Genomic DNA, 13,856 nt, shown 5'->3' with positions numbered 1-13,856 from the left:
GCCCCGAGCTGTCAGCACAGAGCCCGATGCTGGGTTCAAACCCAGGAACCACGAGCTCGTGACCTGAGCTAAAGTCGGATGCTTAACTGACTGAGCCACCCAGGCACCCATCTTCCTCTTCTGATAAAGACACCGGTCTGAGGGGATTAGGGCTCTGCCCATATGACCTCCTTTAACTTTGATTACCTCCCTATAGACCTTATCTCTAAATACAGTCCCATTCTGAGGGGGGGGCCATCGTCAAAGTGCCCTCAGTACTGGGGGTTAGGGCTTCATCCTGTGGATCTGGAGGGCACACAATTCAGCCCATAACCTCTATCAACTAAGAAAGCTCATTAAAAGGTATGTTCTTGTTTTAGAAATTTATTAGATCCCTGAAGGAAAATACAATCTCCAAAATCTCCATGGAGAGACATCAGGGAAAGTGGTCTGGGAGACGTGGCTCCAGATTCAGAGGAGCTTGACTTCCTGGGGTATTTCTACTAAGAGGGGAAGCACGGAGCTTGAGTTCTGACTTCCTCCCAGGTGTTCTGTCCAAGAATTAGCAGACTGTCCCTGTCAAGGTTGCATCTCTATGGTGACAGATGCTCTCAGAGAATGGATTTAATTGTTTGGAATTAGAAGCTCCTTCGAGGTCAGAAGGACTGTGGCATTTCCCTGGCTAATTTCCCACTTCCTTTCAATATTCTGTCTCGTAAAGGAAGTCGGAGATTGGTCCTGCCATCCGGGGTCCTGACGTGTTCAGAGGGATCGTGCAGACTTCAGTCAGTCTGCAGCCCTCCCTGCTCTCAGTCAGTATGAACAGTGACATTCAGTTACACGGTTGCCTGAAATACACACACATGTACATTTATTTACTCCTGAAACAGAATTTGAGTCAAGAGGCAGATGGTTTGTAAGTGATGTTAACATATCACTTTCTTAATTTTTTAATTTTTTTAATTAATTTTTTAAATGTTTATTTTTGAGAGAGAGAGAGAGAGAGAGAGTGTGTGAGTGGGGGAGGACAGAGAGGGAGGGAGACACAGAATCCAAAGCAGGGCTCCAGGCTCCGAGCTGTCGGCACAGAGCCCTGTGCGGGGCTCAAACCCACAAACGGCAAGATCATGACCTGAGCCAAAGTCGGATGCTTAACCGACTGAGCCACCCAGGCGCCCCTACATATCACTTTCTTTTTAAATTTGAGATCATTGATTTCAGAGAAGAGAAACGAGGCCCAGCTGATGGCTGAGATGTCCCCACAAATATGGGAAGTGCAGGGGGACTGACACCTCTTCTAAAGTCACAGGCATGAAAAGGCACGGAAGAGAAAGTGGTAACAGGTGAGGAGCAGGTGATTCGCAGTGTCTGCAGCTAAGAGTGGGCGTGCTCCCTGCCTTCCTCTCGCCCCTTACCCCTCACAACCGCCCCTTTCGGTGACCATTTGCACAGTCCGGGAGGGCACATCCCAACAGGAAACGTGAGGAAATCATGCAAACAAGGCATACCTAGATTTAAAAAACAAACAAGCAAACAAAAACGATGGTAGTGAAAAATTATATTGGAAGGGACAAGGAAGCACACATTTAGTGACTCGTAAAATACCCTGTTGAGTCCTTTTGCTTTAAAAAAAAAAAAAGAAAAGATATGCCTGCATGCCCAAGGGGAAAGGATCGGTTCCCCAAGCATCATGACCATACCTCCTGAGTCTGCTCCTGGTGCTGTCTTGGCACAAACGAGAACACACTGAATCCTTAGTGGACGGATTTCCCCCTCTAATGGGATCCCTTTCAGAGGCAGAGGAAGGAAGGGGTCAGCAAGCTAAATGAGTCTGCCCAGGCTTCAAGATGTTTGGGTGTGGTGTTGTCTCCATGTGGCGAGTTCTCTTGTCTGGGTTATTAGAAAGAGGCTGTTGAAACCGGGATACAATTCAGAATATGTCAGAATAAGGATTACTTAGCACTGATTTTAAGGTTCATGACTTGCCCAAAAAAGGACCTGGAGCCTGAAAAGTTATAAGGATACACAATCAGGAACAAGCCATCAGACCTCAAGAAAAAATTAACATTGGTTCTCTTTGGCTTTCGTATAAATTAGGAACATAAATTAGGAACTCTTGTTTAAGTTGGTTTATTCACATATAGAACTTCCCAAGTGAAGAATGTGGGTTGTTTTTTTTTTTTTTTTTTTTTTTTTGGTTTTTTTGTTCTTGTTTGTTTTTTGATAAAGCAAAAAATCACTACCTTGGGGTTTTTGTTGTCATCATTGTTATTGTATTTAATCGGTAAGCACTTACTGGTTACTGAACCAAGAACCCTGTTTTGCAGGGTAAGAAAAGATGAATCAGATCTATTGTATCTAGAGAAATAAATCATGTATGTAAAAGTTTTAGTAAGATCCAGAACTGGCAGCTTCATGAGAACAGAAAAAATGGTTACTGAGGTTGGAAAAAAAAGATAATTCTAGCTAGAGAGGGCTTCGGGAATGTTTTCTGGTTTTTTTTGTTTTTATTTTTAGTGTTTATTTACTTTGAGAGAGGGAGAGAGAGGGAGGGAAGGAGGGAGAGGTAGAGAGAGAGAGGGAGAGAGAGAATCCCAAGCAGGTTCTGCACGGTCAGCGCAGAGCCTGACGCGGGGCTCGGTCCCATAACCATGAGATCAGGACCTTAGTTGAAATCAAGAGTCGGCCACTTAACCGACTGAGCCACCCAGGCGCCCCTAAAGATGGCTTTGGGAATGTTTTTAACCAAGGTCTTGAGGGATATATTTCAGTGCGGATGGGGAGGAGGAGAAAATTCCCAATAGAGGAGAGCTGGAGTAAGTGGGAAGCAAAACGGTACCTGAGGTGGGTGAGCAGGCCCGTTTTAGGAGAGGAGCGGGTAGAAAGAAGGCGACCAGTTGTACATTCATTGGAGAGAACTTGAATATCAAGCAGAGAATGACATGGTCGGCGCTTAGAAATACGCGAAGGATAGGGTAAATGGAGAGAGGGGAGTGCAACAGTCAGTTACAATGTTATTGCACGGGTGGCGAACCAAACAATGGTTAATAATGATGATGATACTAATAGCAAGTAGCTCTCACTTGCTGAGTGCCTAGTGGTTGCTGAACATTTCCTTTAGATATTACTCTCTAAGCATTTTCTTTGACCCGCCCAGCAGACCTGCGAGGTAGGTGCAAATAGCCAGGTAGGTGCAAATCGACTTGATCCGCGTCATTCGTGGGTTCTGTACTTGCACATTCGCTTATTCACTCAATTTATTTGTAACCCCAATACTCGTGATGCTTTCCGTCATCCGTGGGCATGTGCAGAGCAGCACAAAAATTTTGCCCCACATGTATATTTCCAACTGAAAATCGAAGAAGGGGACACTCTGCTCTCGTGTTTCGGCTTCATACTGTAAACAAGTGGTGTTTTCATGGTCTGTTTAGTCTCATGTTGTTCATGGTGTTTTGTTTTGTTTTGTTTTGTTTTGCTTTTTGTTGGTAACTCTGCTGTAAAATGGTCCCCAAGTTTGGGGCGCCTGGGTGGCTCAGTTGGTTAAGCGTCCGATTTCGGCTCAGGTCATGATCTTGTGGTTCGTGAGTTCAAGCCCCGCGTCGGGCTCTGTGCGGACAGCTCAGAGCCTGGAACCTCCTTCGGATTCTGCGTCTCCCTCTCTTTCTGACCCTCCCCTGCTCACACTCTGCCTCTCTCTCTCTCATATAAATAAACTTTAAAAATTTAATAATAAAAAAATAAAAAATAAAATGGTCCCCAAGTATAGTGCTGAAGTGTTGTCTTGTGTTCTTGAGCACAAGTCTGTGGTATGCTTATGGAGAAAATATGTGTTTGATGAGCTTCGTTCAGGAATGAGTTATTGTGCTGTGGGCCAAGTTCAAGGTTAATGAATCAGCAATAGATACTAAGAGGTCTTCAAACAGAAACACACTTAATACAAGGTATAAATTGATCAGTTGGTGAAAACATTGTGACCAGAGGCTGGCGGGAATCTTACCGTACATTTCCCCCAGGAGCAATGGTTCTGTATTCAGTAATTGAGTGTTCACACTGACTTTACAGAAGAGGGCTACTTGAATATTGAGAATCCTATAGTAATCTCCTTCGCACAGAGTTAGAGTCAACTAAGGCTGGGAGAAGGTAAGGACCTTGCTGGAGCCTAGACAGCAAGCATGAACCCAGTCTGCCAGACTGGTGTCTCATTGTCAATGCCATCCACTTGTAATGACTTAGCAAAGGTCTGGATCAGGTGATAGCGAGGAAAAATGGAGGAAGTGGAATCAACAGGACTTGGCCACTGATTGCATATGAAGGGCAAAGGGGAGGCAGGGGTCCAGGAGGACTCTGAAGTCAGCAGGAGGTGGTGGATGGTTGGGAGATTGTAGGAAGGGTAAACAGCAGGTGCAGCAGGGCTTAAGGACCGGGGTCTGAGAAGAGAGATGCCAGCTGTTATTTTCTGAGCGTTCATATAGTCCAGGTGCTACTGAGAGACTCTACCTGAGCAAGCTCACTTAATCCGTGCAAAAGTCCCGAGGCAGTGACTATGATGCCCATTTTACAGATGAGGAGAGTGAGCTCAAAGAACTAAAGCAACTTGCCAAGGGGCACCTTGCTTATACACGGAACAGGGAATTCAAGCCCAGGCAGAGTGACCTTGGAGGTCGGAATAACAGAGCGAAGTTTTGGAGTTTGAGACCTTGGAGGAAGAGAAGCATTAAGGCTAATGATACCCTGTCTCGTTCTCTAGTTTCTTGTTTTTAATTTTATTTTTTTCCAATATTTTCTCTTTGCACCACAGATATTCCTACCTTCCTGTTTTTGTTCAAATTCTTCTGTCCCACAGGAATGTTGTTTTCTCTCCCATCCTTTAGGTTTCTTTTCTTTCTTCTTCTCCCCCCTCAGTGTCACAAAGGGATAGTAAAATTATTTAATGACTGCCGAAGTTGAGCATGTTATGTCGGTAGGTTGTGCCGTTTCATAAAAAAGTTTGAAGATTTCAAGGTTTCCAAGAATACAATTCATGTTACTTAGCAACAATTCTCCTAATCGCTTCTGCATTTCACATTAATAGACTTATGGTTTATTGACAGATTGCTCATTAATAGGGGAAAACACAATTATGCTATTTGTATGTTAGATTTGGATAACGCGACACAAAAGACATGGTCCCTGTTTTGCATTTCATCTCCCAAATCGATTATCTTTGAACTTTTTTAAAGGTATGAAGTCCCTCTTTAAGTTTCCCAAATCCAGATCCCTGAGACTTCTTTGTCTACGACCCTGAGGTATGAAGAAATTAAATATTCCCCTGATACTTAGGTATTAAGCGTTATTTCCCAACGGTACTGGGCCTGGGAAAGGAATAGTTTCTACATGCAGAGGGGGCTTCATCAAAAAAGGGCACGAGTTGTTTGTTATATTCAAAAACATATTAATGATATATAATAGGGGGAAAAAAACCCCACCAGAATCCTGGGCTCCCTCCTACTTTCTGAAAAGCCCCTCCAAGATGTCCAGAAGTTGAGCAATCTTTCTGACCACACAGAGGGGCTCTCCAGAGCTGTGGTGTTTCATCCAAACACCTCTGCCCACAGAGTTCAAATGCCGGAGGCTACAAGAATAGAGAGCTTGAATCTCTGCAGGCAAGCAGGAAAGAGTTCACCTCCAAGGGACTTTCCATTCTTTGAAATAACCCAAGTATGAAACCCTTCCTTTATGAATTAAAAAGAAACCTCTTGAACCATTCAGAAACCAGAAGAGAGAGTTGGAATGCATCTGGTAACTATACTCTGTCCTCGTTCAGCCGCAACCCTTAGGTGAGCAAAAGCTGCGTTTGTGTAGACGTCTGGTAACGGTAGGAACAAAGGCGAGGGCAAACCCGGAGAAATCTTTGTCCTCTTCTTAAACTGCTATAACGTAAAAGGGAACTGGGAAGAGCGAAGCCGTGTTTGTTTGATTCCACAAACACTTGAAACCGTCTTTCAAATATTCTGGACGGAATAAAGTCCAAGGTGTGTTTTGCCAAACCTGAGGGAAATTCATTCACTCCATATGTTTCTGATTCATGTATAGTTTAATCATCAAAATGCTGCTTTGCAAGGACTGGTTATGTCCAAGAAACCTTTTATGAGCCATTTTAAAACATTATCTTGAAAACAGGAAGGGCTGTTTTGCCAAGAGCTAACAGATGCCTGAGCAGAGGTTCTGGATTGGGGGGCGGTGGGGGGGGGGGGGCCAGAGCCCTGGAAATCGAGATTTCCAAAGCTGACAGAGCCGACCTTATGATGCCTTTGGGGAATCTGCACTGCATGCCTGTCTCACTCACTAGAATAATACAATCCTTCAGGGAAAATAACCCAAGGGGAAGGTGACCACTGGCTTCTGTGATTTCCGCTCAAACTCCTTCCCTTTCTTAGATTTTCATACCCTTTCACCACATTCCATTTGCTAAATGATAATTCAGCATATAACTTCTCTACTGAAATCTTGTTAGTATCTTAGCCCTTAAAAACCCAAGGTAGAATTTCATAATCGAGCTTGGAAAATAGTAGCTTCAAAGGAGCTACTAACTTCAGGGATAGTAAAAAAAAAAAAAATAATCCCATTATTTTTGAGGTTTTTTGTTTTTTTAAATGAACTAAAATTCCCAGAATTGAAGCCTCCTAAGTTAGTTTTTTTTTAATTTTTGTTTTACACTTACTCATTTTTTGATAGAGAGCACAAGTGGAGGAGGGGTAGAGAGAGGGGGGGAGAGACACAGAATCCGAAGCAGGCTCCAGGCTCTGAGCTGTCAGCACAGAGCCCAACGCAGGGCTTGAACTCACAAACTGCAAGATCATGACCTGAGCCGAAGTCAGAGCTTAATCGACTGAGCCACCTAGGCGCCCCTAAAGTAGCTTTTACGTAAAATCAAGTTTATGTTGCTTTCTCTTTCATTGCTCTTCATCAGGCAGTTTTTGATCTTTTTTTAATGTTTATTTTTGAGACAGGGAGCAAGTGGCGGCGGGGGGGGGGGGGCGGGGGACAGGGGATCCAAAGCAGGCTCCATGCTGACAGCTAAGAGTCTGATGTGGGGCTCGAACTTGCAAACCACGAGATCATGACCAGAGCTGAAAGCAAGAGTCGGACGCTTAGCCGGCTGAGCCACCCAGGTGCCCCACTGAGGGGGGGTGGGTGTTTAACATTAAGTTCCCTGATCAGCTTCACTTGGGAAATTGCTAGAAATGAAAGTTCTCTGAGCCTCCCTCACATCTGCTTCGAGTGGTTCTCAAATTCCATGTCCATCGGAATCATGGAGGCCCCATCCTCAGAGTTTCTGCTTCAGCAGGCCCGGGTGTGACCTGAGAACTTGTATTCCTAATAAGCCCTCCAGGTGATCTGCTCGTCCCAGGACACCACTTGGAGAGCCACCACTCTCCACTCTTCCCAGTTCTGACCCCTGGCCTGCAGTTTAATCCCAGGGAGATGGGTACTGAACCACAGGTGTAACTGGAGACCTTCCCAGGCACAGCTACTGATGGTTCCTCCGAAATCCGTTTCAAAGATTTTGCCAGGATGCCATCTCGAAATTCCCGTGGACCGTTAATTCATCTGGTGACATGAGCTTTTTCTGCCATTGAAATGTTAAAGGACTTTTATGGCACGGATTCTTGCATGGGGACTATTGGGTATATAATGGGAAAATGTCCTTGACGGGAATTGTGTAACTGACCCCAATGGGCCATACTGATCCTCAGACAAATCATGAAACCGGAACTCATTCACCAGAGAGTTCGGCTGGCCTGCTGCTCTTTGATGATCTGACAACACAAACAAAGAGCCTATGGAACCTTATATTTAAAAAAGCAGTTCACGAACGTTCAAATGTATTAGAATCACCTGGGAATCTCGCCAAACATGCAGATTTTGATTTAACAGGTATGAGGTGGGGCTCAAGGGACTTCATTTCTAAGAGTCTCCCAGGTCATGCCCATACGAACCACACTTGGAGAAGAAGCAAGGTTCTAGAATAGTGGTTCATGAGCCCGAGAAGCCTTTAAAAAAATTCTAAGTCAAATCCCTACTTGGATGTAGGGAATTTCTAAAGCACCGCAGGTGATCCTAATGGACAGCCGACATTGAGGAGTTCTGACCTGGAGAAATCAAAGCGATAGTTCAAGGCTGCCTCTCTCAAAACCAGGTGTCTTGCCTGAGTCTTAGGTGAGTATTCAGTTGGAATAAACTCACACTTGACTTCTCTAATAAGCATCTTAAGGGCCCATTTCTATGTTGCTGATAAAAGAAAGAGGCAAATGCTTTAGGTTCCAGATGTGCTGACTGCAGAGTTCACATTCAGCTGTGAAAATTTAGCAAACCATCGTGTATTCTCACCCCTACAAAGGTTCTCCCTGTTTCCTCTGATAGGCGAGCTACAGATAGGACTGTGGGTACAACCAACATTGAGACTCAGAAGAAAAAAAATGATATGCTCAAGGACTTAGACGCATATTTGAGAATTCAGAATCCTGCACTTAAGATGTCATATTACTTCTTTTTTTAATTAAAAAAAATTTTTAATGTTTATTTTTGAGAGAGAGAGAGAGAGAGAGAGAGAGCAAGCAGGGGAGGGGCAGAGAGAGAGGGAGAGAGAATCCCGAGCAGGCTCCACCCTGTCAGCACAGAGCCCAATGTGGGCTTCGAACCCACGAACCGTGAGATCATGACCTGAGCCGAAACCCAGAGCTGGACACTTAACCAACTGAGCCACACAGGTGCCCCACTTCTATTTTTTTAATGTTTATTTATTTATTTTTGAGAGGGAGAGAAAGAGAGAGAGGGAGACAGAGAATCTGAAGCAGGCTCCATGCTGCCAGTGCAGGGGACGTGGGGCTCTAATTCAGAGACCTCGAGATCATGACCTGAGCTGAAGCCAAAGTCAGACACTTAACCTGCTGAGCCACCCAGGCGCCCCTGTAATATTGCTTCTGAGGAACGTCTGATTCTGCTCGTAACTGCACCCCAGTGGACCTTGTTGGATGAGTCACAGAATGCACCCCGAAGTAGCTGCATGTGCTGTGGTTGGGGTAATTAAATATTGTATCCCTAACCAGGAGAGAATACCTGCCAATCAGAATTAGTTCAGTTTTCACCTAGGTGAAGCTGAACTTCCCATTCTCCCAATAATTAGCCAACAGCCGCGCTCACTTCTTAAGCTCGCTCCTACTTTTTGATGACAAAACTATGGCAAGATAGAAAAGAATATATTCCTATTTATGCAGACCCAATTTGTCTAATAACCAGTCATTGTAGTATTTTTTTTTATTTTTGTTAATGTTTATTTATTTTTTAGAGAGAGACAGAGTGTGAGCGGGGGAGGGTCAGAGAGAGAGGGAGACACAGAATCCGAAGCAGGCTCCAGGCTCCGAGCTGTCAGCACAGAGCCCAACGTAGGGCTCGAACCCACGAACTGAGAGATCATGTACTGAGCGGATGTTAGACGCTGAACCCGCCGAGCCACCCAGGAGCCCCTCCAGTTGTTTAAGTATTAAATCCCAAAGAAGGGGACTTAAGTATACAGCATATTTTAGAAGTTAAATTTAATCCACCAAAAAGCCATTCTAATCCCACCCTCTCCCCCTCCTTTTTTTGCTGGAAGTATTTATAACAGGCTGTAAAGAACTGAAATTTTGGACACCATGTAAATATTTCCCATTTTATGCTATGGGTAGTTCATAGGCATGAATCTAAACTGACCGGAACAACCATCATTGCGTACGTTTTCTTCTTAACCATACGTCTCCATGAATTGAAACTGTGTAGCAATGGTCAGTAGCACGATCAGTAATAGAACAGACACGGTCTGGACAGTCACGATGAGATCTCTCTTGTCCCTCAGGGCACTACCCTATTGGAAGCTCATCTGTGTACGTGGAGTTCACTTTGTTCTCTCACATATCAGGGTAAGGAGCGCAAACCAGCCAGTGTGTGAGGAAACGCTTCAGGAACCCCTTTCCTTGTTTCTTCTCTAATTTCATTGTCACCCGACACTAGCCTGGAATGCATCTCTTGGCCTCGTTACAAATCTACTTTTGTGTGAGTTCTTGTTACTACTTAGACTTAGGCTTCCTCCCAGTCTTCGGGGTGACCACCCTACAGCATATATCATCCCCTACTGCCCCAAGCAGAAACTGACTGTATTAGAAAACATTAGTTTGAAATTAATTTTACTTTTTTGTGGTTTTTTTTAATGTTTATTTATTTTTGAGAGAGAGAGAGAGAGTTCAAGCAGGGGAGGGGCAGAGACAGAGGGAGACACAGAATCCGAAGCAGGCTCCAGGCTCCGAGCCGTCGGCACAGAGCCCGACACGGGGCTCGAACCCATAAAACCATGAGATCACGACTTGAGCCGAAGTTGGAGACTTAACTGACTGAGCCATCCAGGCTCCCCGTGTTTGTTTTTTTGTTTTTTTAATAGTTCAGTACATACCTTCTGTACAAAGGTTAAAACATGACTCAATAGAGATTTAAGAATGAGCCTTCCCAACCTACCCCAGGTGGAACTATTTCCCGGATTACGTAGAATATTGCGTAAGTTATTCAGCCATGTTTTGTTCAGAAATTAGTCAAGGAGAAGGAAATGCTGTATAACGCTATATATTTCTTGATATATAACACATTTGTATGCACACATCCCCCCAACTATCCCTAGTAATATGTTGGTACCAAACAGACCCAGGAAATGTCTGATATTTCAGCCTTAGTTTAGCTTCTCTGAATTTAGCAAAAAAGAAGTCTGGACAAAGTGGAGACGCTTTTTTTTTTTTTTAATTTTTTTTTTTTCAACGTTTTTTATTTATTTTTGGGACAGAGAGAGACAGAGCATGAACGGGGGAGGGGCAGAGAGAGAGAGGGAGACACAGAATCGGAAACAGGCTCCCGGCTCCGAGCCATCAGCCCAGAGCCCGACGCGGGGCTCGAACTCACGGACCGCGAGATCGTGACCTGGCTGAAGTCGGACGCTTAACCGACTGCGCCACCCAGGCGCCCCGTGGAGACGCTTTTTAAATCCATCCTATCGATAAATAGCTAGAGTACCAGGTACCATGCAAGATCCTAAGGATACAGGGATGAATAAGATAGATTGCAAGTGCTACTTTCTCAAGGCTTACAGGATAGAATCAGGAGCCAGGAAAGCACCTGTCAAAGACTTCCGGAAAAGAGCAGAGCCTCAGCAGAGCCCTGAGAGGATGCGTAGAGGCTGTTGTAGGCAGAGGGGGGTGCGCATGGATAGGGCTGGAGGCAGAAAAGTGTAAACTGTGGAAACTCAGGGAACTGAAAAGAATTGTTTTGCTGTCATGGCAGGTGGGGGGATGGGCGATTGGTAAGGTGCGAGCCTGGAGAAGTAAACAGGGCCGGGAAAACAGCCCATGTATTGTGTGGTTCTACGAAGTGGCCGAAAAAGGCAGAACGCTGATCAGTGTTTGCACAGGGTGAGGGAGGGAATAAGTAGTAATGGCAAATGGACACGTGTCTTCTTTTAGGATGTTGGAAATGTTCAAAAATTAGATTGTGGTGATGGTAATTCAACTCTGCAACTATACTAAAATTCATTGGCCCATGCACTTAAAATGGGTGAACGTTATGGTATGTAAATTATGTCTCAATAGAGCTAGGAGAGTAAGAAGGAGATAATCCCTGCTAAGAAGTTCTGATGCTCTCCCAACGTGGGCGGGAGGCTATTGGTGATACAGGTTCATGCGCCTGCCTTTTAGCAAGCTCGCTGTGGGATCCTACACAGCCCCTGCTGTGTAAGGCTCAGGTGAGGGGAACAGAACTGACCTCAGCGGACCAACAGTCTGCTGTGTAACCAACACTGCATCGACATCTTTTGCACATGATCTCATTGAAATCCCACAACAACCTGCTGGTACGTTGACTCTGTCTGGATGGTTTATTGAAATGCAGTTCTTGTTACATCTGAAACGTAGACAACCACCCTTTACCGAGGAGAAAATGATGGTTCAGGGAGGTGATGTCACTTGCCCGAAAACAGACAGTAAGTGGCAGAGCCAGGATTGGAGCTCAGGAGACATCTGATCTAAGGCTTGGTCTTTCTCTTCACCCTGCTTGTCTGAGATTGGGCGAAAGGGCGTGCATGGCACAGAGTAGCCCTTCTTGGTAGATTGCCCAGCAGTAATTCTTAAACATACTTGTGTTTGTTTCCTGTTGTTGCTGTAACAAATTATCACTAATGTAGTAGTTGAAAGCAATGCAAATGGATTCTTTCTGGGGGTCAGAAGGCCCCTTCTAGAGGCTCTAGGGGAGAACCCATTTTCTTTTCTCTCCAGACCACCTGCATCCCGTGGCTTGTAGTTGTCTCTTTGCCATGGGATCACAAAAACCTCTGCTTTTGTCTTCACATCTCCTTCTTCTTTGACCTGACCCTCTTGCCTCCACACAAGGACCCTTGTAATTTACATTGGTCCATCTGGATAATCCTGCATAATCTCTTTATCTCAAGACTCTTAATGAAATCACATCTGCAAAGTCCCTTCTGCTGTGTAACCTAACATATTCACAGGTGGGGGAGGGGCTAGACTGTGGACATCTTTGTTGGGGGGGGGGGGCATTATTCAACCTACCACATCCCTGCTCTGGAAACCTGTGTTTGAAAGGAGTCTCAGAATAAACACAGCCTTCCACATTTTGACCTTGAAGGTACACTCAAAAGCTTCTCTTTATTCATAACAACCCAAGTCAAGAGTAGAATCAAATAATCCTGCTATTTGTGTCCCATTTTAAATGTCCTCCTCTTGAAACTTTAGAGGAATGCAATAAATTAAAAACTTGATGATGTGCCATTAAGAATATCATTTTCCTTTGAAGGTATTATTATTAGTTGATAAATTGCAGGCTTGCTTTAATCTGTCAAGCCCTCAGAGAGATCTCACACCGAAGGAATGTGGAAGTTTGGACAAATGAGAGCAAATACACATGTAGAATAATATTTATATTGCTCATAAACTGTCTTGAGGCATACTTTCTCTTCCACAGTGTCATTTAAGACAATTATGTGCTTCGTAAAGCACTGTTCACATAGGCCAGTGTCTTATTTTTTAAAGGTTCTGAGGTGTCTATTTTGTTCTGGGTTTACCTCCTACAGCAACAGCTGTAAATTGTCAAAGTCAAGGCACCGAATTACAACAGAAGATGAACAAAAGCAGAGGCCATGAGGCAGCCTTGAATCTGCGGACTGAAAAAGCACAATTTAGAGAAAGACGCCTATCTATTTTTATGTAAGGGTCCAGGGCTCTGAGCGGTTATTCTTCCAAAGGTGGGAGGTTATATATATCTATATCTATATAAATATATCTAGATATAGATATAGAATATTCTATATATAGAATATAGATAGATATAGATATATAGCTATCGATAGAATGGTAAGAATTTGAGAGTTGGAGACAGTAGAATATTCCTTAGCTCTTAGGCAGAATTTTCTTGTACATTCTCATCTCTCGTTGACCAATGATAATAATACCTTTCTCTGTTGACTCCTGTCACCTTCACAGAACATATCCCTCTCTTCATTTTTTTGTTGTCTTACACTCAGTGTATCACCATGGACTTTTTTATTCCTCAGTTTGAACCCCATGGCTGACTTCTGCTAAAAGTAGTGGGTTGGTTTTTTTTTTGATGTTTATTTATTTTTGAGAGAGAGAGAGAGAGAGAGAGAGAGAGCACAAGTGCAGGAGAGGCAGAGAGAGAGAGAGGTACAGGGAATCTGAAGTGGGTTCGGTGCTGACAGCAGAAAGCCCGATGCAGGGCTCAAACTCACGAACCCTGAGATCATGACCTGAGCCAAAGTCAGACGCTTAACCGACTGAGCCACCCAGGTG

At 44.3% G+C, this 13,856-nt stretch overlaps 1 protein-coding gene and 1 long non-coding RNA gene across 8 annotated transcripts in view; one reads left to right on the top strand and one right to left on the bottom strand.

The window, feature by feature from the left end:
* The window catches only part of LOC131513778 (uncharacterized), a 135,274-nt gene extending 135,165 nt beyond the window's left edge, over window positions 1-109 (bottom strand). The window contains exon 1 of the long non-coding RNA XR_009262785.1: window positions 50-109. This is a non-coding gene — a long non-coding RNA (uncharacterized LOC131513778). The remainder of the gene's footprint in view (window positions 1-49) is intronic.
* PHACTR1 (phosphatase and actin regulator 1) overlaps window positions 1-13,856 on the top strand; it is a 565,269-nt gene that overhangs the window by 254,974 nt on the left and 296,439 nt on the right. The gene's annotated exons all lie outside the window — the stretch shown is intronic.

This window comes from Neofelis nebulosa, chromosome 6 (assembly GCF_028018385.1).
Source record: "Neofelis nebulosa isolate mNeoNeb1 chromosome 6, mNeoNeb1.pri, whole genome shotgun sequence".
Classification (NCBI taxonomy): Eukaryota; Metazoa; Chordata; class Mammalia; order Carnivora; family Felidae; genus Neofelis; species Neofelis nebulosa.
The sequence above is the reverse complement of the archived record's forward strand: the minus strand, read 5'-3'. Positions and strand labels throughout refer to the sequence as shown.